General features: G+C 43.6%; 1 protein-coding gene across 2 annotated transcripts in view; it reads left to right on the forward strand.

The window, feature by feature from the left end:
* Positions 1–27,728, forward strand: part of DENND1B (DENN domain containing 1B) — a 1,337,878-nt gene that overhangs the window by 220,978 nt on the left and 1,089,172 nt on the right. The gene's annotated exons all lie outside the window — the stretch shown is intronic.

Genomic DNA, 27,728 nt, shown 5'->3' on the forward strand with positions numbered 1-27,728 from the left:
TGCCCCTGTGCTGAGCCATCTTTTTATGTAGAGGAAGCTTAAGCATTCTCAACCTTTTTTCCATAAAATGTATCCCAGGCACATTTGCATCCTTTTTTCTCCCCACATATTGGGAATTTTAACGTTACCCAGTGTTTGTGGATTCTACTGAAGAGAAAATAGCCACCAAATAAAATTTTTCATTTATTTTGGAAAAAATGGGAAAAGAGTTGTTTATGAAAGCATAGGGTTTTTTTCTTCTAAAAATGGCATCAATAAAATGTTTACTTTCTAAAATCCCCATCTCACAGCTTTCAGGAACAAGTAGATTTTTAAAACCAATAGTTCTAGCCATAGATGTAAAATTTTTCTAAATGGTAGTCCATTTGTCCTACATTTGTGATTTTCACCTACTTGCAGTTTGTAGTGGAAACGTGAGTAACAGTCACGGGTGAACCCAAACAGCTAAACATTTCAGTAAATCGAAAAAATAAATCTGGATGTGGCAATGATTTGTTTATATATATAATTTTCCCAATGAAAGTAACCATTAAAAAAAATGAAAAAAGAGGGGAATAATAGCAGTTGTTTTTATTCTTTTATTTTCGTTTTTATCGTGGTTTCTTACAGGGTCACACAACTTCCACGATTCATCTTACTACATACATTTCAGACAAATATTATCCAGTACACTAGCAATACAATCTTCAGAATATAAAGATGCAAGTGCATAGTGTAGCCGGGGAAAAGTGTAAATAGTCACAGGTACATTTTAAAATGGCAGAATGACAAGTCACTTCCAACATTATCATTATTTCATCAAGAAAACTAATATGCAATTTGTAAGTGTAAAGTGCAAGAAAACCCCTTCTTTAAAGTGCCAAATATAGAGATCCAAAGTGATAAGTACAAAACTAACAGTTTACATATACTTCTCAAAGTGATAGATTTTTCTAAGCCTCATTAGAGGTCAACTAAATTCACTCGTCTCCCAAATCTCATACACTTACTACCATCTTTATTCAAACCTGTATGAATGGGGCAGACTTTTTCCAAATTCTTGCGAAGCTTCTGCCTTTCCCAACTTGCTTTGCATAGAGCTGCTTTCTTTAAATATACCTTATAACCCTTTTCTAGCCACATTTGCGGCCTAGATGGTTTGGCAGATTTCCACAGTGTTGTAGTAATCGACCTTGCCAACAACATTGCAATATACCACCAATGCTGGGCTGAAACTGAGCTAATACCGAAGTGCTTTGAGCAGCCCAGCAAAACAGCATTCACATCCACTGAATAAGCTTTCCCAGAGAAACCTAGAGCCCGCTCAAAGCATCTGCTCAAAAGGGTTGAAGACTATTACACTCGAAGATCATATGAATACAGGTGCCCGAATCTGGTCATCTGGAACATTGAGCTGTTAATTAACTTTCAATTTATGTAACAAAGCTGGAGTGTATGTAATATACAATCCATTGAGCATATATAATTGCATTTGACAAAAATAAGGGCAGCACAAAACTTTGGAGTTAAGAGTCAAAACTTCCAACCACTGGGCCTGAGTTAAATTCACTCCATTCTCTTGTGACCATTTGTTTGCATAATTCGAAACTAGGCATGAAAGTTGGCTCCCTCTACAGTCAGCCATTTCACCCATTGGGTCTGCATTGAATAGACCTGCACATAATAAAAAAGATACCAAACTTCCTCCTGAATTGTTTCAGTTTGCAGTGGTTGTCGTTTCCTTAGCCTCTTCCATGCCTCGGACGGCCCCCTGCCATCTGACGTCACGGTGGGCGTGAGCGTCGGACGGCCGGGGGCCGTTCAATCTGCGTATGCGTGGAATGCACCCGCACAGCGGGCAAATCTTGCACACAGCGAAGCGATAAATATGGATGTGATATGATATTATACTGGCTTATTCTGCCGCCAAAACATCAGAAAAAATAGCTGAGCAGTCCCCCATGTAATCGGCCCCCATTCACCATCCAGCCACCAACTCCCCTTAGTAGAAGTGCTTAACAGAATTCTCAGCATGAATCTTTGGACTGTGTAACCCCTAAAAAAAAGTTCCTTCTGCTTATCTGTACAAGCCAAAGGTGTACGGTACCTAACCTTTTGGGGGATATTTCCAAGGGAATATTGGGATTGAGACAGAATGAAATTTCTTTGACAATGACACATAAAGAGTTATCAAAACTTTTGTACTTGTTCAAATAGGTATACCTAGCCAAATTCAACAGATGTGCCACTTTATAATACACTCGAAAATCTGGCTGGGCTAACCCACCTTGATTCCTCAACTGGGACACCCTCCCCATAATAATGTTTGGGCTTCTCCTATCCCTTAGAAAGGCATTAATCAATTCACTCAGCCTTCGCAAAAAAGTATTATGATACACACATGTAATGAATGCCAGCTCACACGATCAAAAGCCTTCCCTGTTGCAATAAACAAAACCACTGCAGGGGTTTTAGTAAGGTTGAAATAATCAATCCCTTCTGTCAAATAATGTGTATTGTAGTAAAGTTGATGACCAGGAATTAACCTGGATTGGTCTTTCCCAACTAGAAAGGGCATAACTTCCGCCAGCCTTGCTGTTAGGATTTTCATCTGATTTTTATAGTCTGACTTCAGCAACATAATTGGTCAGAACAAATTTACGTCCTCTGGGTTTTTAGCCTTCTTGAGAAAGAATGTAAGCAAGCTTTTTCTAAAGGAGAGTGGGAAAGAGCCACTTGTCAATATGCTATTAAATAAGGCAGTCAATGGAGCTTTCACCTCTAAAATTAAGGGTTGGTTCTACTCTGCGGGGAACCCATCTTCTCTTGGTGCCTTCCCTCTTGACAAGTATCTAACAGCTGCCTCCACTTCCAATGATCTAGGGTGAACAAGGCTTAGAGCCTTGTGACTCAACAACTTTGGAAGGGAAATACCATCCAAAGAGCCGAGCATATCTCTCCTATCAGGTGATGGACTAGTTGCATTTATAGTCGTAAAATGACAAAATACGCGCTCAATTAACGAGGCTTCCCTCACCAAGGAACCCATTGATAGATCCCAAATTTTATCTACCGCATTTATTTTTTTATTTTTTATTAAATCGAACAGACATATAAAGAAAAAAACAAAACTCACAAGGCAAAAGTACAGTGTTACATGATCATGAGTCCATGCGGGCAGAGCTCCAGAGTTAGATACATGTATTGCAATCAATTAGCGTGGGGTAAAAGGGGCGGACAAGGAAACAAGCAAAAACATTGACGATAAAGGAAAGCTGGATGCCAATTAGGGGGACGTAGAAACATCAGGGTTTACATCTTGTGGGGGAGTACATATATTCCCACGATAAGTGTTCCATTGGGACCAGATCCTACCCCATTTCCTGGGCCGGCCCCGGGAAAGGTACCCAGTCTTCTCCCGGAACATGCACCAGTCCATGTTCTCCTTCCACTTGGAAATGGTGGGCGGTCTGTGAGATCCCCAAAGCTGAGCAATGTCTCTTTTTGCGACCATATTTCCAAGGGTCGCCCATGCGATCTGTGCGGTGCTCTAGTCATTGGGCTCCCAAACATTCAACAGACAACGCCTGGCCTCGGGCAGCAGCGACACACCCGTGACATTCTCCATCACAACATGTAATCGGGACCAAAACTCAACCACCTCCGGGCATTCCCACAATATGTGGAGCAAGGTGCCAGACATTCCACAGCCACGCTTACACAACCCATCCAAAGAAAAGCCCATTCGAACCAGACACGGCCCGGTGACATACACTCGATGGAGTATCTTAAGCTGGACGAACCTCAGGCGAGCAGGAATCGTGACTTCCTTGGGCGAGGTCAAAGCAGATTGCCAGTCCTCGTCATCCAGTTCTAGTCCGTCAGCGCTCCACGAGGCTCTAAGGCGCACAAGCAAGTCAGCTCTATTATTGATCAGTTTCTTGTAGATCAATGAAATCGTGTTGTCGGGCACATGACCATCCAGAATACGGTCCTCCAGGTGGGGAGGACTCCGGAATATCATCACCCGCAGCAAACACAGATAATAGAGCGTGACGGATCTGGGCATACCTGAAGAATTCCGTGTCACCAAGCTCGTACTCCACTTTCAACACGTCGAAGGACTTGACGGTACCTTTCGACCACAGATCACCCACCCTGCTTATACCAATCATATCCCATTTATCGAAGCCTTTCGTTCTCCAAAGATGCCCCAAACATTCAGAATCATACAGAGGGGTAGACGGAGTAAGTCTGCCACACCAACCCAATGCCGCATTCACATCCCGCCACACCCTCACAGCAATTTTGGTGGGACCATTCAGTGTTCCATGGAGTCCCCCGGAGTACAACGCTCTGTTAAAGGTCCCCCCTGGCAAAAAAAATTTATCCATGGAGAAAGCCGGGGTAGGGCCCGGTGCGTAGGTCGCATGATTAATCGCACTCAACTGAGATGCCCAGTAATAACGCCTGATGTCGGGAGGGCAATACCGCCATCATACCACGGAGGCGTGAGTTTAGAAAGAGCGATACGGGCCTGCCCATCCCAGACCAGTTGTCTCTGCAGGTTCTCCACTTCACGAAAATAGCCAGAGGCGATCGGGTCAAAGGAGTTCTGAAGTGCGTATAAAAAAAGAGGCAGCCACATCATTTTAAAAAGCGCCGCTCTGCCGAGGGGCGATAACGGCAACCTACGCCAGCGCGCAACATCCAGTTTGAGCCGCTGAAGGGGGGTAGCAAATTACGCTCATATCGCCTAGAAGGATCCAGGGAAACATAGATCCCCAGGTACTTAAAACCGGTCTCAGTCACTTGAATCGGAAATCTACTAAGCAGTGGAGGGAGATCTCCCGACAAAACGTAAACGCAGGATTTAGCCCAATTAATAATGAGACCCAAGTTCTTTCCGAAGGAGGTCAGAACATCAAAAAGTACATTCAGGGACTTCCGAGGGAAGGTGAGATAGAGAAGGATGTCATCCGCATATAGCGAGACTCGATCCTCAAAGTCGGGAGACCAGCGGATACCCCGCATAGAAGGCTCCCAACGGAGCCACTCCGCCAGAGGTTCCAGAGCGAGAGCGAAAAGCAATGGAGACAGCGGACAGCCCTGCCGGGTACCACGCCCAAGCGTAAAAACGCAAGACACTTTCCCATTAACTACCCCCTGAGCCAGGGGTATCTCGTAAAGAAGTTTCACCCAGGCAATGAATCCCGGGCCAAACTCGAACTTCGAGAGGGCCGCCCAAAGATAAGGCCACTCGATGGTGTCGAAGGCCATGGTAGCGTCAAGGGAAGCCAAAATGGCCGGTTCAGTGAGCGTCCCGGCTCTCGCAAGAACTCCATGGAGTCTGCGAAGATTCAGAGCAGTATTGCGGTGCGGGATAAAACCGGATTGATCTGGATGGATCAAGTCCCCAATCACAGTAATCAAGCGATTAGCCAATAATTTAGCCAGAATTTTAGGTTCGGCATTGAGCAAAGAAATGGGTCTGTACGAAGTACAACAATCCCGCGGCTTACCCTCCTTATGGATAACTACGATGGTAGCAAGTCGTTGGTCCGAGGGGAGGGAACCAGACTCCAAAGCCTTAAGGAACATGTCCCTTAAGTAGGGCGCCATTTTGTCGGGTCGCAGCTTGTACAATTCAATGGGCAAACCATTGGGGCCCATCGCCTTACCGGAACGGAGGGAACGAATAGCCACGGCGACTTCGTCCACTGTGAGCGGAGCATCCATGAGGTCCCTGTCAGCGTCAGAAAGGCAAGGCAAAGCGATATCCCGCAGCAACAAACGAGAGTCCTCCTCATCCCTACCACAAACCGAGGTGTACACAGTCCTAAAGTGATCAGCGAAACACTGAACGATCCCAACTGGGTCAGTAACACACTCTCCATCAGGCCGTTCAATCACGGGAACAACATGATTCACTCTCTCTTTCTTGTCCAACCACGCAAGCAATTTACCCGCCTTGTCTTCCACATCATACAGCCTGCCCTGCTGCTCCCTATACATCATTCTCGCCGCATCAGTCACAAGAGCCCTGTAATCAGCTTGTTTCAAGGCAAGGGAATGCAACTTTACACTGGAGACGCCTGTCTGAAGATCGTCCTCAAGTGCAGTTATCTCAGATTCCAATCGCACCACTTCCACATTCGCAGCCTTCTTAGCAGCGGCAATCAAGGACAGGGACTGCCCCCGTACAACTGTCTTGAAAGCCTCCCACAATTAAATAGCAGAAGAAACAGACCCCACATTTTCGTCAAAATATTGTTCGATAGCTTTCACAAGTGCAGAGCGGGTTTTAGGATTACGGAAATACCAGGGGTTGATAAGGGCGAGCCTACCCTCACTGCCTGCCCCAAAGTCATAACGAAGTTACAAGGGGGAGTGATTGGAAATACCCCTAGGGAGCTGACGAATCTCTCTAATGGAGGAGGATTGGACCGATGGCATTAAGAAGTAATCCAATCTGGAAAGACTACCATGTGCCCCAGAGTGGAAAGTGTACTGTAGTTGTGTGGGGTGCAGTAATCTCCAGCCATCTACCAGCCCGAAGGTTTCAAGCAAATCACTCAGCCACATTTGAGCCCTAGGCAAATCCCTAGGAGGATGACGATCAGAAGTGCCGGAGACAACCGAATTAAAATCCCCACCCATGATCAGAAGGCCCTCAGGAAGTTCCAAAAGGACCCTGCCGAGATCAACGTAGGTTAAGGTCTGTAGGCCCGGGGGGACATACACTGAGAGTACGGACAATGTCCTCCCCTCCCATCTACCAGTGAGCGCCGCATAGCGCCCCCTGTCATCAAGCCTCACTTCATCAACTTCGAAAGGGAGAGAGGACCGGATAAGAATACCGGCCCCCCTGGAACCAGAAGTAACCCAGCGTGGGCCACCAGACGATATCAGTGCCTGTTCATAGCCTGACATGCATTACCTATTAGATGCGTCTCCTGCAGGAGAACAATGTCGGGAGAATGACGCCTAAGGAACCGCAACACAATCCCACGCTTAATTCTGTCACCCAAACCATTGACATTCCAGGATAGCAGTCTCAACTCGCCACCCCCCATCCCCAAGAAGTAGGCAGAGCAGCACCCACACAGGGCCCAGTGATCAGAGCAAAGGAAGAAAACAATACGATGCCTTGTGAATAAAAGGAAACACATACACACCCCCCCCGCCACCCCTCAACTTGAAAATGTTACAACACCCCCCACCCTGCACCCCTGCGTACGACTCATAAGCCACCCCAACTTGCAGTGTGCCTGTCGCCCCATTATTAAACTAAGCTACGCAAAGAACCCAGGAGGAGGAAGAGTCCCCTGTTACCCACCGCCACCCCCAGGCTAATCTAGGCTTAAAAAAGAAGACCAAAGTCCGGACTCAGCTGAAAAAGTGGAAAAGTTCAGACGCCAGGATCCACGGAGCAACCTTCACTCTGGCGCGCCCCCGTCGGTGCCCCCGGGGTGCTCAGTACGTTCATCTCTCCTAGGCAGGGAGTCAAGCCAGTCACTAACATTGTCCGGGCGATCAAAGAAGAATGCACGTTCTCCATATTCAATCCGAAGCCTGGTCGGGAACAACATGGCGTACTTGAGGCCCAAGTCCCGCAATCGTCTCTTCACACCCTGAAATCCAAGTCTTTGTCTCTGAACAAGCAGTGAAAAGTCAGGATAAAAAGAAACCAAGGCATTTTCGAATTTCACTGGGCCCTTATCCCGAGAGGCCTGAAGAATAGCATCTCGATCCCTAAAGTGGAATAATCTGGCAATAATGGGCCTCGGGGGAGCACCCGACTTCGCCTTCCCGCCAGGGACTCGATGAGCGCGTTCAACAGCAAAGAATTTGCTAAGTCCGGCGGGAGCAAGATAATTCGTAAACAGATCCTACACCACAAGGTCAACCGCCAGCATCTCGGGATTCTCCGGGACACCAATAAGACGTACGTTATTGCGACGGGCTCTGTTTTCATAATCCTTGAGACGACGAGCCATCAGGTCGTGTGAGGAACGCAGATTACCAATCTCAGTCTGGGCCTCCGTGACATCCATAGTGAGACTAGAAGTCTTCAAATCCAATGACTTGACCCTCTCGTTGGTCTTCGCCAGATCCGCTCTAATCAGCGTGATGTCGACGGCCACCGTGTCGATCTTAGAAGCAAGGGCCTCGTACTGCTGTCCCATAGAGGCCTGCATGTTGGTAATGGCGCCCATGACGTCCTGCAAGGATATTTCCGAAGGCGCTGAGGAGACAGTCTTAGGATCGTCTGAAGTGCGACCAGAACCGCCAGGGGACCCCTTTATCTGCGAATAGTGGTCCATAATGTTCGGCTGGGTTTGGCCCCCACGGAGAGGTGTTTTGATCTTGCGCCTCTCGGGAGCAGGTCCGGTGGCCATATTGGAGAAGGGACCCCGAAGGGGTCCTCGCGACCTGGTAAAAATGGCCGGTCGTGAAGTGGCCAGACAGACAACAAGACCAGATCAGATGTGCATAGGCACCAAGAAAATCGGAGGGTGGGCACTCAATAGGGCCAGCACTAAACAGCAGAGAGACACCAGGCCAGCCGAAGGTGGATCAGGGCTGCGCTTCCGACAATCCGAGCCGGGAGTAGAAAACGAAACCGAAAATCAGGAGGGGGTCGACCAGAGGGAGACCCCCTCACCCGTTGTTGTTCAACTACTCCCCGGCCTGCCAAGCAACTGAGCCCCCGGTCCACTTCGGGGTGGGCCGCAAAAAGCAGCAGCGATGTAAAAGTGGACCGCAGCATCCGAATTCGATTTTTCAAAGGATAGGAAGATCAGCGAGGATGTGCGAACAAAAGCCCGTCCTTAAAATCAGGATGTAGTCAGGATATCCGTGAAGGGCGGCGCGGGTCTGGGGAGCTCTGTGCTCACGCGACCATCTTGGACGCCCGCGAAGCTCCTCCTCTATCTACCGCATTTTTAACTTGTCGAGCTCTGACCGGCCAGGCTAGCAACTTCTCACTCACTTCTCCTTCCTCATATAATTGATGCAGCTTATTCTTTGCCTGTTCTTTCCTTTTAAAATGTATTGCTTAAAATGTATTGCTTTGGGGGCTCGGAAGAGTTAATCCTCTGCTAGCTGGAAATCCGACACAATTCCTTAAGCTGCCATTTTGCTAACTTATTGGAGACATTTTTTAAATGGAAGGGTAGTGATCCCTCCATAGTAACTTTAAAAGCGGTCTGATCCCCCCATAGTAAATTTAAAAGCGGTCTAAATATTAGCTAATGAGGAAGTAAGTTAATTTTCCTAAACAAAAAAAATAAGATGCCTGCACCCCATTTGTGCAAGGAAGTATTGATCTGCAAGTAATTTTCTTATGAAACCCCACTGCTTAGCCAAGGGAGTCTTGTTACAGGCACCCAGATCTAAAAGTAAAGGTGCGTGGTCGGATAGAGAGTTAGATATAATTGAGGGAAAGGAGAGCTGAATATCTTTAGAAATAAAAAAAAAATCTACCCTTGAAGCGAAGCAGTGCAGAGAAGAAAAGAAAGTATAGCGTCTTATTCTTGAATAAAGAACTTGTCAAGGATATACCAGTCCAAACTCCTCTTTAATCCTATGAACTGTCTTCACCATCTTAGGTTTGCACTGGCGCTCTCCTACTAATATCTACCTTTAAATTCTAGGGAAAACTAAAATAACCACCTATTATGCTGCTGGCACAATAAGGCAGTTAAAGAGACAATTAACATAATCGTTCGGGATAATTTGAAGTTGCCCCATAAAAGGAAGCAAAGGAGTATGTCTCATCATTTAATGCAAATTTCAGCCACCACTCCTCTTCCTGACTGGTCTGCTGTCACCTGATCAAGTCAGATCTTAAAGCACTTACTGGTCAATATCGCAACCCCTCTATGTGATGCAGAGGCTGAAGAGTAAAAGAACAATTGAAATGTAAACTAATTAACTGAAGGCATTTTACATCTCCTAATAAGCTTCTCTTGTAAGAACACAAAGGAAACCTTTTGCTACTCCACAGCAGCAGCAAATCCCTGCCATACATCATTTTGCACCCCCCCTCAGAATTACACTTCCCTGCGAAAAAAAGATTTTCTCCTATAAACACACTTGACCCAATCCCCCTTCAAGGTTTTTAGGCCAACCCAAACCCCTTTGCCCACACCCCTGTGCCCCTCATAAATTCTAACCAGCATCCTCACTCCAAATCCATTTCTCACCCAAACATTTCCCCTGTGGGCATCCGCTATATGGCCAGGGGTTACACATGTGGTGCCCCCACAAACATCCATGCACTGTGTGCCAGGCACCACATGGTGCCTGGCACACGGTGCATGGATATTTGAAAACATGCCTTTTTCTATTGTGGCTTGTTCTGCGGTCCTTTTCCAGCCTGCAGCACAAGCCACAATAGGAAAAAAAGGCATGTTTATGACCGCCTGCACAGCGTTTGTATTCTAATTGGGCTGGCGGTACCTAAACCTATGTTGGACACCATTATATTGTGGCCCTTAAGGAGAAAGCTTCATATGACCTATTCTCCACTCTGCTCACTGGGAAGAGTTCTGACATGCTCTGGATGGCCACCGAATGCCGAACATTTGAGCGCCATGTTGGAAGTGGGCTGGTTTGGCAAATCGCATGTCATTCGACATGACTGCCCATGCCCTCGCCAGCAATTGGTGACAACGTTTTCATCCGTGATTCTTTTCCCTGACGGAAAATGGCAGCCGACCGGGAAATGCTCGGTGCCTACTACGGCCAGTCCCACCCCGATCTGTATCATTAAAGGTGTTAATAGTGCACATCTATTTATTAAACACAAATTATGATTAGGGCTCCCTGTTTAATGGTATTTATTTTTTTGACATTTCCATCTGTATTCATCCATATTTATTTTTTTCAAATTTTATCTGTATTTATCCATATTTATTTTTGGTTTTGTGGAAAAATTAAGCTAAAATTAGTATATTTCCACATTTATTTAACCGATAAATATGCACTCATGCTTGAATGTCTGCCAGGTTTCAGTGCTGTGAACACCCGCAGAAGATAAATCAGTGCACTTATGTGAAAATATGCAAATTTCAGTATCAACCATGTGCATATCTATTGCTGTTAAAGCCTCTTTACAAAAATTCCTTTTTTTTAACCCCTCTGTCTATCAATCTACACATCTATTGGCCTGGCAGTCATGGAAAACAGTAATTAGAATTACTTAAAAAGCAGCACAATGTCCGTTTCTATTAACATGTAAAAATAAAAACAAACAAGAAAATGAATGTTTTCTGTCTCTATCTTTAAAAATCGGTAAAAATGGAAAACAGGAAGCCATAATTATGATTTAAGCTCATGCTAACATTCTGCATGCTTTTACGATTCAGTATCTAAATCAGAGTTTCATTTGCCGTGGATCACGACATACCAAATAGGTTAACTACGGGGCAGGAACTTTGGAGTAAGTGTGACTACAAGGCTACCCATACGTGATCCAGTTGAAAATTGCATTTCCCCCAAATTGGGCAGATTTTTCCAATAACAGAGGAAGCGGGATTAGTATTCTCCCCACTTTCATTTTATTATGAAGGTTGCAGCTTCCTTCTTCTTCAACATGTGTATATATAAGCAAAGAATACCTTTATTGACCAATTACAGGGAGGGAATATTCATTGAGCCCTGACGAAAGCCCAGGACCATTTTTTGGCCTTTCAATTTTGGGCTGAAACTTGTTGGCAGTCTATTAGGGTCTTAGGACCATAACATCCAAAAAAGACCCATTTTCACCTTTTTTAATATCCACTACACCACCGCCAATAAAGGGATTCCTTGGAGGTGCAGTAAGATTTTTATGTTTAAGTCCCCCTGGCCTACATTTCCTAAGAAGAAGAAGCATCCATACCAGCCAAAGAATCTTCCACCGGAGCACCTATACAGGGCACTAGAAAGCAGACCTCTATGCAGAACGCATCGGTAGCTGCGTCACCCCCAATGATGATGCATGTTTTTAAACACCTTTATGAATGTGCATTTGGGTTGAAAAAGTCACCTCCTCTAATGAACTGGGTGATATATGTATCAATCCTATTTGGATTTCATGTTTTAGGTGGCTGATGGATGTGGCTGATGGATGTGTAGAGATACATAGTGCTCTTGGTTTGATGTAGTACCGAGGAGGTAGTTATAGTCTGTGTACAGAAAGGCAACCAGTTGGAACATCTGAAGAAGAAAATAGCCAGTTCACTTTTTCACTGTTGTAGAATGATTGCTTGGCAGGCTATGAGGCACAGAGATCAAATGCTTCGTGTGAACTTTAACTGAGCTTGCACTACTCACAAGGTTAGCCCACAGAAGTAAACATGGAATCTGGGTCGCAGCAGTATCCCCCAACGCACAGTACTTAAAACACCAAAACAATGTGCCAAGCTGCAACGAGGGCCCAACAGGACAACACGTTAAGCTGAGAAAAAAAAGATTTAAAAGGTGAGTGCACTGCGGGGTAACAGGTGTGGGGGCCGGAGGGGAAGATACTTACTGAGACAAAGCAAAATTAATTTAAAGCCATTGATTAGCATGGATAGTGGCTCAAGGAAACAGGCCTCCCAAAGAGGTATGGTCTTGTCCTCATCTCCTCCAATTACAGTCAGGGAACTCTTGCTGGGAAATATACAGATACACTAAACTCTCAGGGTTTGGCTCCGGCCTCATCGGGGCCTCCCACCCTCAAAAGTAGAGAAAAGTTCAGTAGAAAATTTGGAGGAAGAGGGGTATTAAAACCTCTGTATCACACTAAAATTACACCTTTTATGAAGTTTTTTTTCCAAGGACAGCAAAGGAGGCAGATACCCTCCCTCTCTCCCCGCAAAGCCTCTTAGACACCACTCAAAAGGCCAGAGTCATCATGGCAGCAGGGGAAGAAGAATCACCAGAGATCGCCAGCAAGGACGGTCCGGTAGAAGGGGTGCCTACAAAAGAGAGATTACAGTCACTAGCGGAGAAATGCCCCAAAAAGGACATGAGAGCACAATTACAATCTCACGATACACAGGGAGATATACATAGCCCTACAGGACAGGCAAGGCTTGAGAGACTCCTTGCAGGGCTAACGGAAGAGATTAGGTAAAAATTTGCAATTTCTTAGAGAAACCAGTTTAATATACAAGGTACTTGAGTTGTTGGAGGGTAAGGTGGATTCATTGATGGAAATGAAGTATACGCTGGAAGCCTCATTGGAGGAGCAAAATGGAGAAGTGGAGGTAAATTGTGAGGAAATTGAAGCACTGAGATCATTCGAGAAAGATAATTGTGATAAACTAGAGACTTTAGAGAATAACGCTAGACATAACATCCTGAGAATTTAAATATTCTCGAAGGAGTAGAAGGTGAGGACCTGAAAGTGTTCACGTTAAAATTAATCAATAAATTAATTCCATCAGTAGATCCCGCTGAGCTGTCCTCAGATATACAGAGAGTTCATTGTGATCCTTTCAGAAAAAATGCAAACAGGAAGAAGGTGAGGAAGATTCTTTTTTTATTTTGTATTTCTCTTTATTAAACAGTTCAGTCAACAAGTTAAACACATCAAGTGACATACTTATAAGTCTTCAATGTTCCTTAGTGACATTCCATACATTACAAAACATGCATAATTATAGTATTTAGTGGATCGAGGTGACTCGTGCGCTTCCGCTTCTTCCTGACACGTCGGTGGGGCACAAATATCACCCCTGTAATGATTCCAAGCCTCCCAGACCCTGCCCCACTTCCGGCAGAATAAACTGATCTCTCCCTGAACATAGATCAGTCCAAATCCTCTTTCCATTTCTCTATTCGGGGCGGCTGGCTGGCTCCCCACAGTTGGGCGATGTTCCACTTCGCGATCATAAATGCCATTGTTGCCCATTGCATTTCGTATGTGTTGAGGTCCGTTGGCTCCCAGACATTCAGGATGCATCTACGGGCCTCTGGCTATAGAGCTATACCCAGGACCGCCGTAGCTTGCGGTGAACCTCTCCCCAATATGCTTGTACACTTTGGCAGTGCCACAGTATATGTGTGAACGTCCCTAGTGCAGTGTAGTTCCTATATTCCCAATAGTCTCTGCGCATTGGAATAATATATCCTACATATTAGACGTAGGACTGAGGTCGACTAGATCTCTATCGAATATATTAAACTTAATAGTGAGTGCCAGCTAGCGCAGAGGTCACTAGAAACTTTCTCGAATTCACAAGAAGGGATTAGTTTCTGACAACTGCATAAACATGACAACTTTGTTTCCCAAGAATAAGAAATATATCTCTAGAGTTGTGGAAACAATAGATAAATATTTCACTCAGTCAATCGTGCATGCTTAGTTTCTACAGAGTTGCAGAGAAATGGAGACAGGCGTTTTCAATAAAAGGTTAATTGAACAGTCTTCTTTCTCATGCAAGAGAAGTGAATGGCTACAATCGTTATGCAGACTGCAGAGTATAATGCGTACAGCGAGAACAATATTATAAAATAATACTGTAAGAGCATTGTATGGTTTCTAAACCATATAAAAATACATACATAAATAACATTGACTAAAAATACTCAACTGGTGCTCCTAAAATACGCCTACCCCAATGTACCTAACCTAAGTCTAGTACGCTGGAAGAAGTAAGTATTGTGTAGCATAGGTTTAGTTTTCTTTGCCAAGAATCTATCCAAGATTTCTCTAGGTTCTAATCAGCTCCATACCTTAGTTAGAATGAAGGAGGTCTGGTATCTCTGTCTTGGGACTCAATTTCCCAACACCCCGCAAGGGGAGCTTGGAAACACTGGTGCTGGATTCTCGGTGAGAGAAAGGCAGCCTCTTGATCAGTGCATCAGCTGGAGGGTCGGCTTCCTTCTGCAATTGCTATAGCGAGCTGCATCGGGCAAGTAGATAGTCGAACTGCTCCGAACAACTGTGTCCTGCTAGAGCAAGTGAAGGTATATTTATACCTTGAAGGTGTCTAGGAATGCCATAGTTTGACGTAAAGTCGGGCATAATAACGTCAGGAAAGAACCCCTAGGGAATAGTCGTTCTTTGCAAAGTACATGAGTTCTTGGTCAAATCAATATTCAAGCAAGGGGAAGGTCCCTAACTGCTTATGCCGATTTTCCAAGAAATCGTTGTGACGTTTGATACGGGTGGAAGTAGCCATGCCTGTATTTTGTCTGCATGGACTATGTCTAAATAAGGGCTTGATTTCTATGCCTTTATTAGTGAATTAGTGAAGGGCATGAATCGGGAAAAATTCACTCGGAGCCTAAAACGCCACACAACACCCACTCCACTTCATTATGTACGACATTACTAAGTTCTAAACACATAAAACTTATCTAAACATGATGTATTAAAACCCCACCCAAAATACAAAAAAATGCATTGGAATCGGTTGTACACTAAAAGGGCATTTGTGCTGTACGCATTTAAAAGCAATGTTTCATTCAAAGCATATAGATGACATTTGCTATCCGAATGAATAATGAAAAAACATTTATGAAATGGCTCTCAAATACAGAGTAAAAAGTCGAGACCATTCCATGGCAGAATATATAAACTGTTTGAGGGTCGACAAGGTCAAATATTGTCTCTCTGAAGTTTTCCATTTCTTCAAAGAATTCTAGTTCTCTAGGAATAGTTCTACTTTGAGCAGATTAGTTTGTGACAAAAAATGAAGAAGAAAAAAAATACAAATTTGGAAAAACAAAAGTTTGATCACAGAAAAAATAGAGTTCCAAAGTTAGAAGTTTGTTTTTAAAAAATGAAGGCTGAATTCAGAGTCTCTCAGAACACCGCGTGCCAAATCAATAGTCAGTGTTATTGTTTGGAGAAAACTTCAAATCTTCTGAGTCTGTAAAGAATTTGTCGACTATTGTAGGTGAAAGTTGAACTACCTCGTTAAGCAGATCAACCGCACATAGATGAGAAGCATCGCCGTCAGCGTCAGTCGCATTAGCAGTGCTCAAAGTAGATGGTACCTGTGCGCCTGTTGCTCCACGTATCTCACGTCTGCATTTTGCATCTGTGAGATCTCAACGAATGCCGTCATTGAATTTATAGCCGCTGGGGACAACACAGTGCATGAGCCGTTACTGGTTCAAGCAAAGTAGCAACTTCCGTTGGCAGGACTGATGGAAATGTCAGAGAGATGTCTAGCACGCATTCTTCTCCAAATAGCAGGCATCGTAGAACAGGTAAGATGCAATCTCACCAGATTGGTCGGAATGATAGAAACCACGTGGTATTCAAATCCCTTAAACGAGTCAATCCCAGTATTTGTATCATGCGCTCACAACACTTCATTGCCAGAAGAGTGTTCTCCAAGGTGATCTGGGTGTCGATGGTGACTTGGCTTGCTGTATCGGAGCAGAAGGAGAAAAAATAGTATCCCTGCTAGGAGTCACAAAATGAAAGGTAGTCCGCCAAACACAGAGTGCACGAAGTTTGGAAATATGTCTAGGACTGCTTCAAAAGGTGCTAACAGGCCCCAAAAAAAGTCTTAAATACATGTACAATACCACTCGTATCAGACATGTTTAAGATACGACCTAACATTTCTGAGAAATGTATAGGGCAGTTTGCGGATAAAAGTGCATGTATCTCTGCAGAAGTCCTTGCAACTTGCAGATCATATGTCTCTTTGGCCGAGCTCAGTGGCACAGTTTTTTGGAAAAGAATGGCTTTCATTCTGCTTAAAGTATCAATTCGTATTGAAGAGATGTTCAGTGAAGGCCATAATGGCGACTCCCCGTCTGTCTTAGTGTTAGGAAACAATACTTGCATACAGCAAGTGACCCTGGCTGACACGGTTATGAGATAGGGGGTTCCTGGCAACATGCCACAGCAGCTGTTATCATTCAACATAATGTAACTTCTATTAGAAAGCTGCCTAAAAACTGGATCAATCACTGCAGCTTGAGAACCTTGCAGGTGGCAGGATAAGTTATTCGAGGAACCATCGCAGGCCCCGTGTAAATTGATACCCTGAAATAGAAGTGAACCGCTTAGTGCATTTTCACAATTTGTACCACTAAGAAACACTTCTTTTCCCCAACTCCAACATTTGTGTGTATAAGGTAAATCCCAGGATGTCTTGATGTATTCATTACTTAACCTTTCATTTACGCCTGCTGGTATATGTTTTAAATAATACTGAAAATGGAAAATTGTAACAGGCAGAGTGATTGTACCGTGTATTATCCATTCTGTTGCTGGTTTCTCAGAAACAGATAATGGTAATCTTCCCAGTTTTTCTATGCTCAGCACCGTATAGTCTGCTCCCCTCTGTGCCAGTGTGATTTGTTTATCTGTAAGGTTAAATTCAGAAAACAATGACGTAGTGTTGATTAGACCCCAAGGCACATAGCCAGAACAAAGGTTTTGTAACGTCCAGCCCAAAAGTATTATAGAACGCAATTGTGACTGACCATGTTGTAACATGACCAAGTCCTGTTCCATTATGTCCATGGCAGAGAATACTATGCTGTCCAAAGAATATATTCTGGATGACAGGGTCGTTAACCCATTGTCAAATACAGAGAGAGATTTGTCTAAATGAATACGATCAATTTCTCGTATTCGTTCTGCCGTCTCTGCCTGTGTAGTTTTCCATGCTTCATTATAAATGGCATTGATACCGGCGTATATAAAACGTTGATGACGCAATTTAGAAGGTCCTTGTAAGAAGTCCCTCAGATCAACGCCATCTTTAAGTAAAGATAAGTGTTGTTTCACTTCCTGTAGTTAGATTTTTGTAGCCACTCAAGGCACAGTTTCCCCTCACTGTATGATGTTACTATCCCTGGATGTTGTCTCTGGACATATCTTGGATCTGGCCTAGTGAATGTGAATCCTTGTGTCTTATTCAGGAATCTATCTTGACAGTTGTTTGTGTTTGTGGGCCAGATTAACCATTTTATCCAATCAGGATCTGTTCTGTTGTGAAGAAAAATAGTATTTACATCGACCACCCCTTTTGTAGTGTTATTACTATCCGGTGTAGGTGTAGATATGGACGGTTTGTTTAAATCTTTTATCTTAGCTAATCCAAGACAAGATGTCTGTTGAACAGTGTCATTCAAAAACATTATTTTGTCTCACTCTTGTCTTTCCAAAAATCAAAACCTAGCGAAGACAGCTGAGCATAAAAGGCTGCCGAATAAATTTGCTTAGTATTAGTCAAGATACTTTTCATACCTCTCTTATTTATATTTTTAAAGTAAAATGTTTCTGGGGTTGAAACATCAAAACCTGAAAAGTAGGGACATTTATCATAAAATGTTTTTGAGCTACCTTTCGGTGGAGTTGGACAATGTTCCCATTGATTATAAGTTAAAACATTTCTAGGGTTTTCAGATTTATGCAATAAATGATGACCATAGTGATTATAACAGTACATTTGTTCATAATCTGATGAACCTTCTAAGTATTCATGATTTGTACATTTTTCAGACATTTCTAAGTCTGGCATCATATTTTTAACCGTCTCAAAGTCCCAATCATCAGAAAAGGTGCTAGGTGAAACAAAGTCACTCAAGGAAACCTTGAATTGGTGTAGAATCTTCAACAGCTCTGCAGGACCAAAGATGTCATAATCCGTACTGTCCCATGCTATACCACCACATATAGGAATGGCTGTGATGTTCACTGATGACAAGTCTCTTTGTTCATGATGGGATCATTTGTGTGGCTTGAGGAGTAAGTTGATGATCTTACTTGCTGTGTCCTTTTTAACTTATCTTCCATTTATCAGCATTCCCAAAGTAAATACAAGAGTCAACCAAAGTAGAAGAAAAAGTACACCCAACACAATCCAAAGTTCAATCCATGGTGAAACAAGATACGTCTTTTCCAGTTGATGAAAAAGTTCTGTGGCTTGTTCTTAAAAACCTTTTAGCTTATATCGTTTCAGGTTCACGGGGATCCTCGGAAAAAGTATCAAAGTTAATGGAATAGCCAGATTCAGTTCTGTCAATTGTAGGGATTGCTTCAGGATTTGATGAAATGGCTGGAACCACTTGATCACTTGTCATATTAGTATATTCTGATGCTATTTCATTGTAGACAGGCTTTTTATGACGAGCTGTTATTTGGGTTTCAAGAGGCACAAGTTCCATGGCATTGTTGCATAGTCCATTATTCAGTACTGCAGAGTCTTCAAAAGTTATCAGTCTCTCAGTTTGAACCTCTTGGATTGTAGCCAGATTTGGGCATCTGCTACATCTTCGGAGTCCACTTGGCCTACTACTTATGATTGGCCACATAATGTGGTTTGACCAGGTCGATGGATACCGACCTGTTCTCTTTTTTTCCAGCAAGGGGCGGCAGCAACACTGTTCTTGATGTGTGGATTGCTAGGACAGGTACTGGTTGTCTGTAAGAAGGCCCAAATTCCTTCTTTGTCCGCGATCTTTTCTCTGACTAGATCCCCAACCTTAGGAATCCAAGCAGGCCTTGCTGGGACAGGTGGTTTCTCTTCAGTGGTCGTTGGCTTCAGGAATACGTTGCTTTGACTTTTTCTTATTTCATTTAAGTCCTGTAAAACAGCCAAACGGTCTTTGATATCAAAAGGTTTTTGTTCTACCACTGAAGTGACGATCAAGATCCTGGACAATCATTCTAGTTCCAAAAAGTATTTCATATGGAGTGATTCCCCCTAGAGAACTTCTTGGCAGATTGTTAAGACTGTGTTGGGCACTTATTAGATGTTTGACCCTCCCCTCACCCGAGCCTAATACCCTAGCTGTTATAGTTTGCTTTATGTCCCGGTTTTTTCTCTCCACAACCGAATTTCCCTCAGGATGGAATGGACTAGAATACCGCAATGCAAAGCCCAGAATGGCCATGGCCTCCTTGTAAGCTTTTGAGCTTAACGCAGGACCCTGGTCACAATGTAGCGTGCCAACTGCGTATGTGCCGATAAAGACTCGCAAATCTTTTATAACAGTTCGGGCGTCAGCTGTGCGCTGGGGCCACATCCAAATAAATCTTGAACACGAATCCACTGCGACCATGATATATTTATAGTTACCATCCCTCTGGAAGGGACCGCAGTGGTCCAGGTAAACACAAGCTAATGGTTTATCTGAGATTAACAGGGGGGTCTGTGCAGGATGTTTCACAGTTGATACTTTCATCTTTTGGCAGATTTCACATTCCAAAACATAGTTTCTGGTCTGTTTCCTCATGCGCGGCCACCAATATCTTTGTTTTAATAATGATACAGTAGCGGAAAAACCCGCGTGTGCTGAGGCAAGCCCTTCATGTGCTGCTAAAATTAGTCCTAATCTATGTTCCATGTTTGGAATTACTCTATCCTCCAATCCAGGGATTCGAGCAAACTGAACATTATTTGCATCAGTTATGTTTGAGTATTTGAGTGGAAAGCCTTTTGGTAATGTTTTACCACTGTCTTTGCTTGAAGCATTGACAGCTTGCATTATTTCGCCGTCTATTTTCGTTTTTGAACGAGTGATTGCAGCTACGGAAGCCGTTTGCACAGCTGCCTTCGCGGCTTCATCAGCCAATGAATTCCCTGCAACGTGAAGGCCATCCCGTTGACTCAGTGTATGGATCACGTGAGCTTTTTGTAGTTGTTGTCTTAACTGAACTACCTGTTCCCAAAGCAACTTATGCTTGATTGTGCCACCTTTTGCATCATTGAAACGGTTTTCAATCCAGTTCTGCAAGTATTCATTGTTAGATTGAACGCAATAATAGGAATCGCACACTATGAGTATGGGGAATTCGCGAGCAGTATTTTCAAGCGCCATCTTGAATGTTTGTAGTTCAGCTTGCTGAGCTGTACAGTCTCCTAAAGATTGCGTTTTAGTGACCATAGGTCTGAATTTACCATCGCACCAGCGACCTTTAACGATCGCGCACGCAGCACTATAAGCTTGTTTACCCCCAATCGCGGGTTGTGCTGATCCGTCTGTATAAATTATACATTCATATATCTAGATGCAGAATCTCAGTTGGCAGAGGACATTCTTGTTCGTATTGTAGTAATACTTGTGTTTTCAAATGGGGGTCAAAAACGTATTCAACGTCTGTTGCAGCAAGAGAATTAACCCATTGTATCCATCTCGGATGTAAAGCCTTTGCATTCGGAATGCTCGCTTTTGTCACTGCCTCTAAGGCAGGTACAGGAGTAACGACCATTATGCGCTTACCCTTTGCAAGGGCTCTCTCTTTTGCTACTGCAGTTTCAACCACTGTCAACATTTTTTCTGTAGAAGTAAATTTCATTTCTGCTTGTGTGTACAAGTGTGATTTATAAGCAATAGGTACTTTTTCTCCTTCATTAAAGGTTAAGTACGTGAATCCGCAGCTTCCTGGGATGACTCGGATCACTAGGTTGCATACGATTACGCGAGTTTGTAAATGTGTTGTTGCTAACATGTCTGTTTGCACTGAACGTAAAATTTCTGTGTGTTTATGAGTCCAATTAACTGATTTGAAATCAAGTTTTATTAATTTGTAGAGAGGTTTAACCCTTTCTGCATAATTTAGAATGTAAGTTCTTCAGAAATCACTGGCGTAGCTAGCGGGGGGCGTTAGGGGCGGTCTGCCCCAGGCGGCACCATTTTTGGGGCGGCGGCCGCGGGCACTTTATAATTTATTTGGGGACACTAATGACACTCATTACAGTACTGTCAGTGTCCCCAAATAAATTATAAAGGCCGTCGCAATGGGCCACCAGTGCCGCGCGCGCTGCCCCGTTTTAAGTGCAAGTGCACCGCTACCTGCTGCTTGCAACTGCTGCCTGCAGCAGCGTGCAGTGCACGCACGCACGCCACCACCACCACCTAGCATATGCCCATGACGTACAGAGCGGGCTGGTGAAGTTCAGTTGAGGTACAGACTAACGGTGAAAGGAAGCAGCGCCGGGGTTGAGTATAGAAAGGGAAAGCGGTTCAGAATTCCTCTGCGTGCAGTAAGTAGGAAGAGTGTTGCACACATGGGGCTTTCTCTCCGCTCGGTAGGTCCCTAAAAGTATGGGACGCAGGTGGGGGGCACGGGAGGATGCCGACACAGGCCGTGTTTGTTGACTGAGCTGCATAGGAAGTTATTTTGATCCTAATTGTGCTGTAAAATGTGTCCTCCGCTCCCCATGGGGTGCGCCATATTGGCTCCACGATAAATATGTCCCCGCAGACAGTCTGCGTCTGTCAGTGACCCGGGAGTGGGACATGAGCAGTGATGCTGCAATAACACCTCAAGGTCCTTTTGTAGGTCACCCGCCTCCACGGGCGCGCTTTCTCCACATTCACTCCGGCACCCCACTACTGCGCAAGCAGTCTCCAAATGGACTGAGCCAGAAAAGCAGTAAGACTAGTAGTCTATCGAACCAAGCCTTCTATCCACAATGTGCGGTGTGCTTTTTATCGACACTATTCAGGTATATGGTGCTGATGGCTGCTATTCTTTTTTTGTCCTGCCTCTGCTATGTGGGATTGGTAATCTGAGTCAATGCACTTTTTATTTTATTGTCAACACTACATAACCTCAAGCCAAAAATGTCCTATAAAAATAAATAGGTGGGCAAGGATTTCACATAACTCTGAAGAGATTTTATTGTGTCTGTGCGACTATTGTTTTTTTAAGTAGGTCCGTTTTAATGTTAAAGGGAAAATTGCTAGTTTTCAGATTTACACTAAAAAAATTAACTTTGAATGAACTGACGTTATGTATATAGTTTGAATGTCTGAAGACAGTTTCTCCAAGCCTATTACTCTGTGATGGGAATTCAGTTTCTGGCACATTCGGTTTGGAATCCCCCTTGCCCCTGTCTCAGAAATAGGGAATCTTGGATTATACTTTGAAGATTGCTGCAATTTTTTCCAGTATATTTCAAATGGCAATTTATATGCATCTTTTAACTTGGATGATACAGCACCTTTGAGTAGGGTAATAATATGTTATAAATTCCAGAGGCTGCATCACACGTAAATGTGAGCCTTAGAAACTTTGCAGCCTATCTCAAATTACTGAATTGTGATTGACAAACTACAGGTATTTTAAACTGCACAACCCTTATTTTGTGGAATTAGAAGAGCAGTGATTGTTTTAGTCTGTGTTGGCATCCCTCGATTAAGCTACCTGTTCATAGGCGGATCAGTAACAAGCTGCTCTGTAAAATACATAAGGCACTTAACATGCCAGTTCTTAGCATCTTGATCGACTTGCGCAAGGTTCTCCAGAATCGGTCCTGGAGGGCCGGATCCATGCCATATTTTTTAGATGAATACATTTATCCAGGGGGGAGAGGAGAGGAGGGGAGGGGAGAGGAGTTGGCCAAATGACTAGGGCGGTCGTTTCGAATCTGGGGAACTGAGTTTGAGTCTCGTCAACGACGCTAAACATCCTGTGATTCTGGGCAAATCACTTAATCTCCCTATGCCTAACAAAAAATGAATGTGTCCTCATGTAACGCAACCGGTGCTATGTAAAGCGCTCTGATACCCAATTTGGGTCAAGTTTGCTCTATATAAAACTCTGTAAAATAATAAATAAATCTAAATGGGGATATACTCACAATCTGACTTGGATCCGGCATTCCAAGACCAACTTTGGAGAACCCTGCTTGCGCCTAGATCTCAGTCCACCATGCATGAATCACCTCCTACCTTCAGTTCTGAGACGCTTAATCTGATATTTATGTTAAGGTTGACTCCTTCTGAAATTCTTTTCCTGAAACACTACATTAACAATCCAAGCATTTGAAAGTCAGACGAACCTCAAAGACTTGTCTTCACCTGCATCAGTCATATCATACCTTCATCTAATCAGATGGTGCTTAGAGAAAGGGTAGTCTAACACTTATTACAGAATATATAAGAAAAAAAAAGCATCAATGGTGGTCACCTGGACTCATGAATATCAAATGACATTGCAACATTAAGAGTGTGATTGCACATATCAGAACTAAAAGCTCCAGGCTACTGCCAGGATGCTATTGTGCAGATGCATTAATTTATAGACGCTTCTAGAACAAGTGGTACGACTCCCATGCATAATGAAGTGTTCTTGTCTGAAGACAAGTTACCTGACCTCTCACAAGACAGTATGGCTACACTTCCTGCTTATCAGTATCTTCTGATAGGTCTACAGTGTTGTGTGTATATAAATAGTGAATTTGTGCATATATAGTGAGTGTGTGCATGCGTGCGCATCCGTGAAAACACTTGACTATTTCCTCAAACAACTGAATCATATAAAATACTTTAAACATAGGTACTTGCCAACCTCTAGGACAGCCTATAATTATACTGTTTATTGTGCTGCTACCTATAGTAACGTACACCACTACAGTAGCTCGAGTTTAAAAGCTATGAATCTCAGGGCCCATGTTGGCAAGGTTGTGGAGCTTACTGACCCCTTTGTGCTGAGTTTAGTTCTAAGGGCACACAGTGAGTCATTCCCTGTGAATAATTAATTTGATGTTTTTGAAAGATAAAGAATCACAGGCTTCGACACTGTTAAGTTGGTTTTGGGTACCCAGAGCACATCACGTTTGTGCACGTCCCCACTGGTTTAATGGGGGGACCATGATGTTTGGTCATTTAATGTCAGCTGTAGATGATGGATCCCTGAACAGTGTCATGTATGTGCATGTTTGGATTGTGCTGAGGGGATTACCAGGTAATTGTTCACACAGCTCTCTGATGGACGTCACATGTGGTTTTTCTGAGTCCCCAGATAGATCATGCAGTCTGTGTATTCTCCTTTGTACTGCCGGTCACCGGTGTATTCAACTGGGTAGCCTTGGACCGTGTCATGTATGTGCATGTAACTTGCATGATCGAGGTAACTATTAGCGGTGATACTACGTGTCTCTCGGACCTCTTTCAAGTGCTCGCCGTCCTTTTTCCCTCAGCAACCCCCCCCCCCCGTCCAGGGGCGGCAATCTGAGGGATAGCCCAGGGCGCCACAAGCTCTAGTTACGCCACTGTCTGAAATTTGGGAAACCTAGAATTGACTGTAAGTTTTTTCAGCGTTTTTGGAGATTGGAGCAGCGCACATTTCTCTAGAAAGTTTGCTGCCAGGCTCTTGCCTTCACTTGATAATTCATATCCTAGAAACAGGATGTCGAGGTGGGCAATTCTCGTTTTTTTTTTATTGAATTTATACCCTTCAGAGGCGAAGCCAAGTATGATGGTGTTCACCCTGTTCAAGTGCACATCCAGTCTGAAAGGTACGAGAGGAACGTGTATCAGTATCTTGATATCTATCAGGTTTTCTCAAATGAGTGAGAGTGTTTTTAATAAAGACCTTTTCAAGACTTTCAGTCAGCTGTGGTTTCACTGGTTTACCACCCAAACAGTCTCTATCTAGTTCTTCATAGGATTTTTCTATTATTCTGGCTAGTTCTTGTGGTTGCTCAGTTACAGCAAATTCTCTTAGCTTTTGGCGGATTGCCACGGATGCTGCTTCACCTTTGATATTAGCTAATATTATTGTTGAGAACTGTTTGAAATCTTTCATTAATAATTTACCTAGATTAAAAGAAGGCTCTGCCCCGTATTCATTTTGAATCTGTTTCAGGACACCTGGTATTACCGCCATAGACTGAACACCATGTGTTTTGGTGTAGATTGCAGCAAAGACTGTACCCCAAGTGTCACAGTCCTCCAGGTGTGGTGTGATCCCCATTGGTAAACAGATTGTTAAAATTCTGTGTTTTTCATGAGGGGTAGTATCAGGAAATACTGCCTCGATTTGAGTAATTTTTGAGCTATCCAGAGTGGAATTTGTTCCCGTTTTGCGGGTAATTTACCAATGACTGATTGTATTGTCTGTGGTGTGATTTTATTTGTGTTCCCCTGGTAAGGGGTGTGTTGTGGAATCCTTATAGGAGGTTGGACTGTTAGAGTCCGCATGACATATTGAACCAATTGTCTATGTATTTTTATTAGTTGTTTTAGCTGAACTAATAGTTCCGCACCTGACATTTCTTCAATGGCAGGATGTGGTGTATAGCTGGCTAATACCGGCCATGTTGCTCCTGGTCTACCTAGAGGTCCGAGCCTGGTATTGTGATTTTGATGTTGTAGGGCGCCTTTAAACCAGAGCGCATGCTCTTGGTAAGTTAGTGGCATTTCAATATTCTCGAAAGGAACGTATTCCGTTGGAGGTTCCTCTTCTTTGTAGAAGTGAAACACATGTGATACTGGATTTTCTTCAGGGAAGATAATCCATTAATAGAATGCCCCTGTCTGTCGATATTCATGTGCCTCTATCACAAAAATTACCCTACCGCCTCTTATTTATTTATTTATTATAGAGTTTTGTATAGCGCGAACAAGACCCGTGGGTATCAGAGCACTTAACATCGAGGTAGGTTACACATTGACAGTCTAATATCAATTCTAAAAACAAACAGATATAAGGTAAAAGACGCTATGGCTATAAGGGGTGCCTAAATAAATATATTCCAAACACATGTGCAATTAGTAATAAATTAGTTATAAAGGTGAGAAAGGCCTAGTTCATAACACGATCCATATCGGTAGCTAAGGTGGGCCTTGCGAGACCCCAATTGCATTAGGACAAGGGGTTGAGATTGCTTGGTTAACCCGGACTCGTTGAGTTCTGTTGCTTAGGAATGGATTGAACCATCTCAGCACACTACATCACATTACATCGAGGTAGGTTACACATTGACAGTCAGATATCAATTCTAACAACCAACAGATATAAGGTAGAAGAAGCTGTGGCTATAAGGGATGCCTAAATAAATATATTCCAAACACATGTGCAATTAGTAATAAAAGGTCCTTATAAACACAATCCATATCAGTAGATAAGGTGAGGTATAGGTTATATAGTTTGGCTATGAAAAACAGCTATTGAGATTGCTTGATTAACCCGGAATCGTTGAGTTCTGTTGCTTAGAAACGAATTGAACCACCTCAGCACATTACATCACATAACATCAATGTAGGTTACACATTGGCAGTCAAATATCAATTCTAAAAACCAACAGATATAGGGTGAGAGAAGCTGTGGCTATAAGGGTGCCTAAATAGGTATGTTCCACACATATGTGCAATTAGTATTAAAAGGTGATAAAGGCCTAGCTTATAACACGATCCATATCAATAGATAAGGTGAGGTAGAGGTTATATAGTTTGGCTATGAAAACAGCAATTGTTCACACAGGACTGTGGTATCGATCAGGGTACAGCCGAGGCTTGTGAGTGGAGTCAGTCTCTTGCCAATATTAGTATTCATGAAGGGGGACCACTCTTCAGCTGATGTAGTAGTTCATATCAGCGATCCGTCGGCTTCCCTATGCCAGGTATTTACTCATCATATGGCTTTTCAATTCCCGTTTGAATGTTGCAATATTTTGGATCTTCCTAATGCTTGGAGGGAGTGAGTTCCAAACTCTGGGGGCCGCTCCAGTGAATGCTCCATCATAGGTCGTTTTCTTTCGAAAAAAGGCCGGCCTCAACAGCAGCTCTTTGGCGCTTCTCGTTGGTCTGTTTCCTCCCGATAGCTTTATTTTCTTGCTTAGGTATCCTGGCGTGTTATAATGCACCGCTTTGTGAGTAATACATGCTGTCTTCATTTGAATTCTGGCCTCATAAGGTAGCCAGTTTAGTGCTTTCAGGTGAGGAGATATATGATCAAATTTCCTCGATCCAGTGATAAGTCTTGCCGCAGCGTTGAGACAGGCTTTTAGCGGTGCTGTAGATGTTTTAGGTAGACCAGTTAATGTAGAGCAACCATATTC

This window comes from Lissotriton helveticus, chromosome 1_1 (genome assembly GCF_964261635.1).
Source record: "Lissotriton helveticus chromosome 1_1, aLisHel1.1, whole genome shotgun sequence".
Classification (NCBI taxonomy): Eukaryota; Metazoa; Chordata; class Amphibia; order Caudata; family Salamandridae; genus Lissotriton; species Lissotriton helveticus.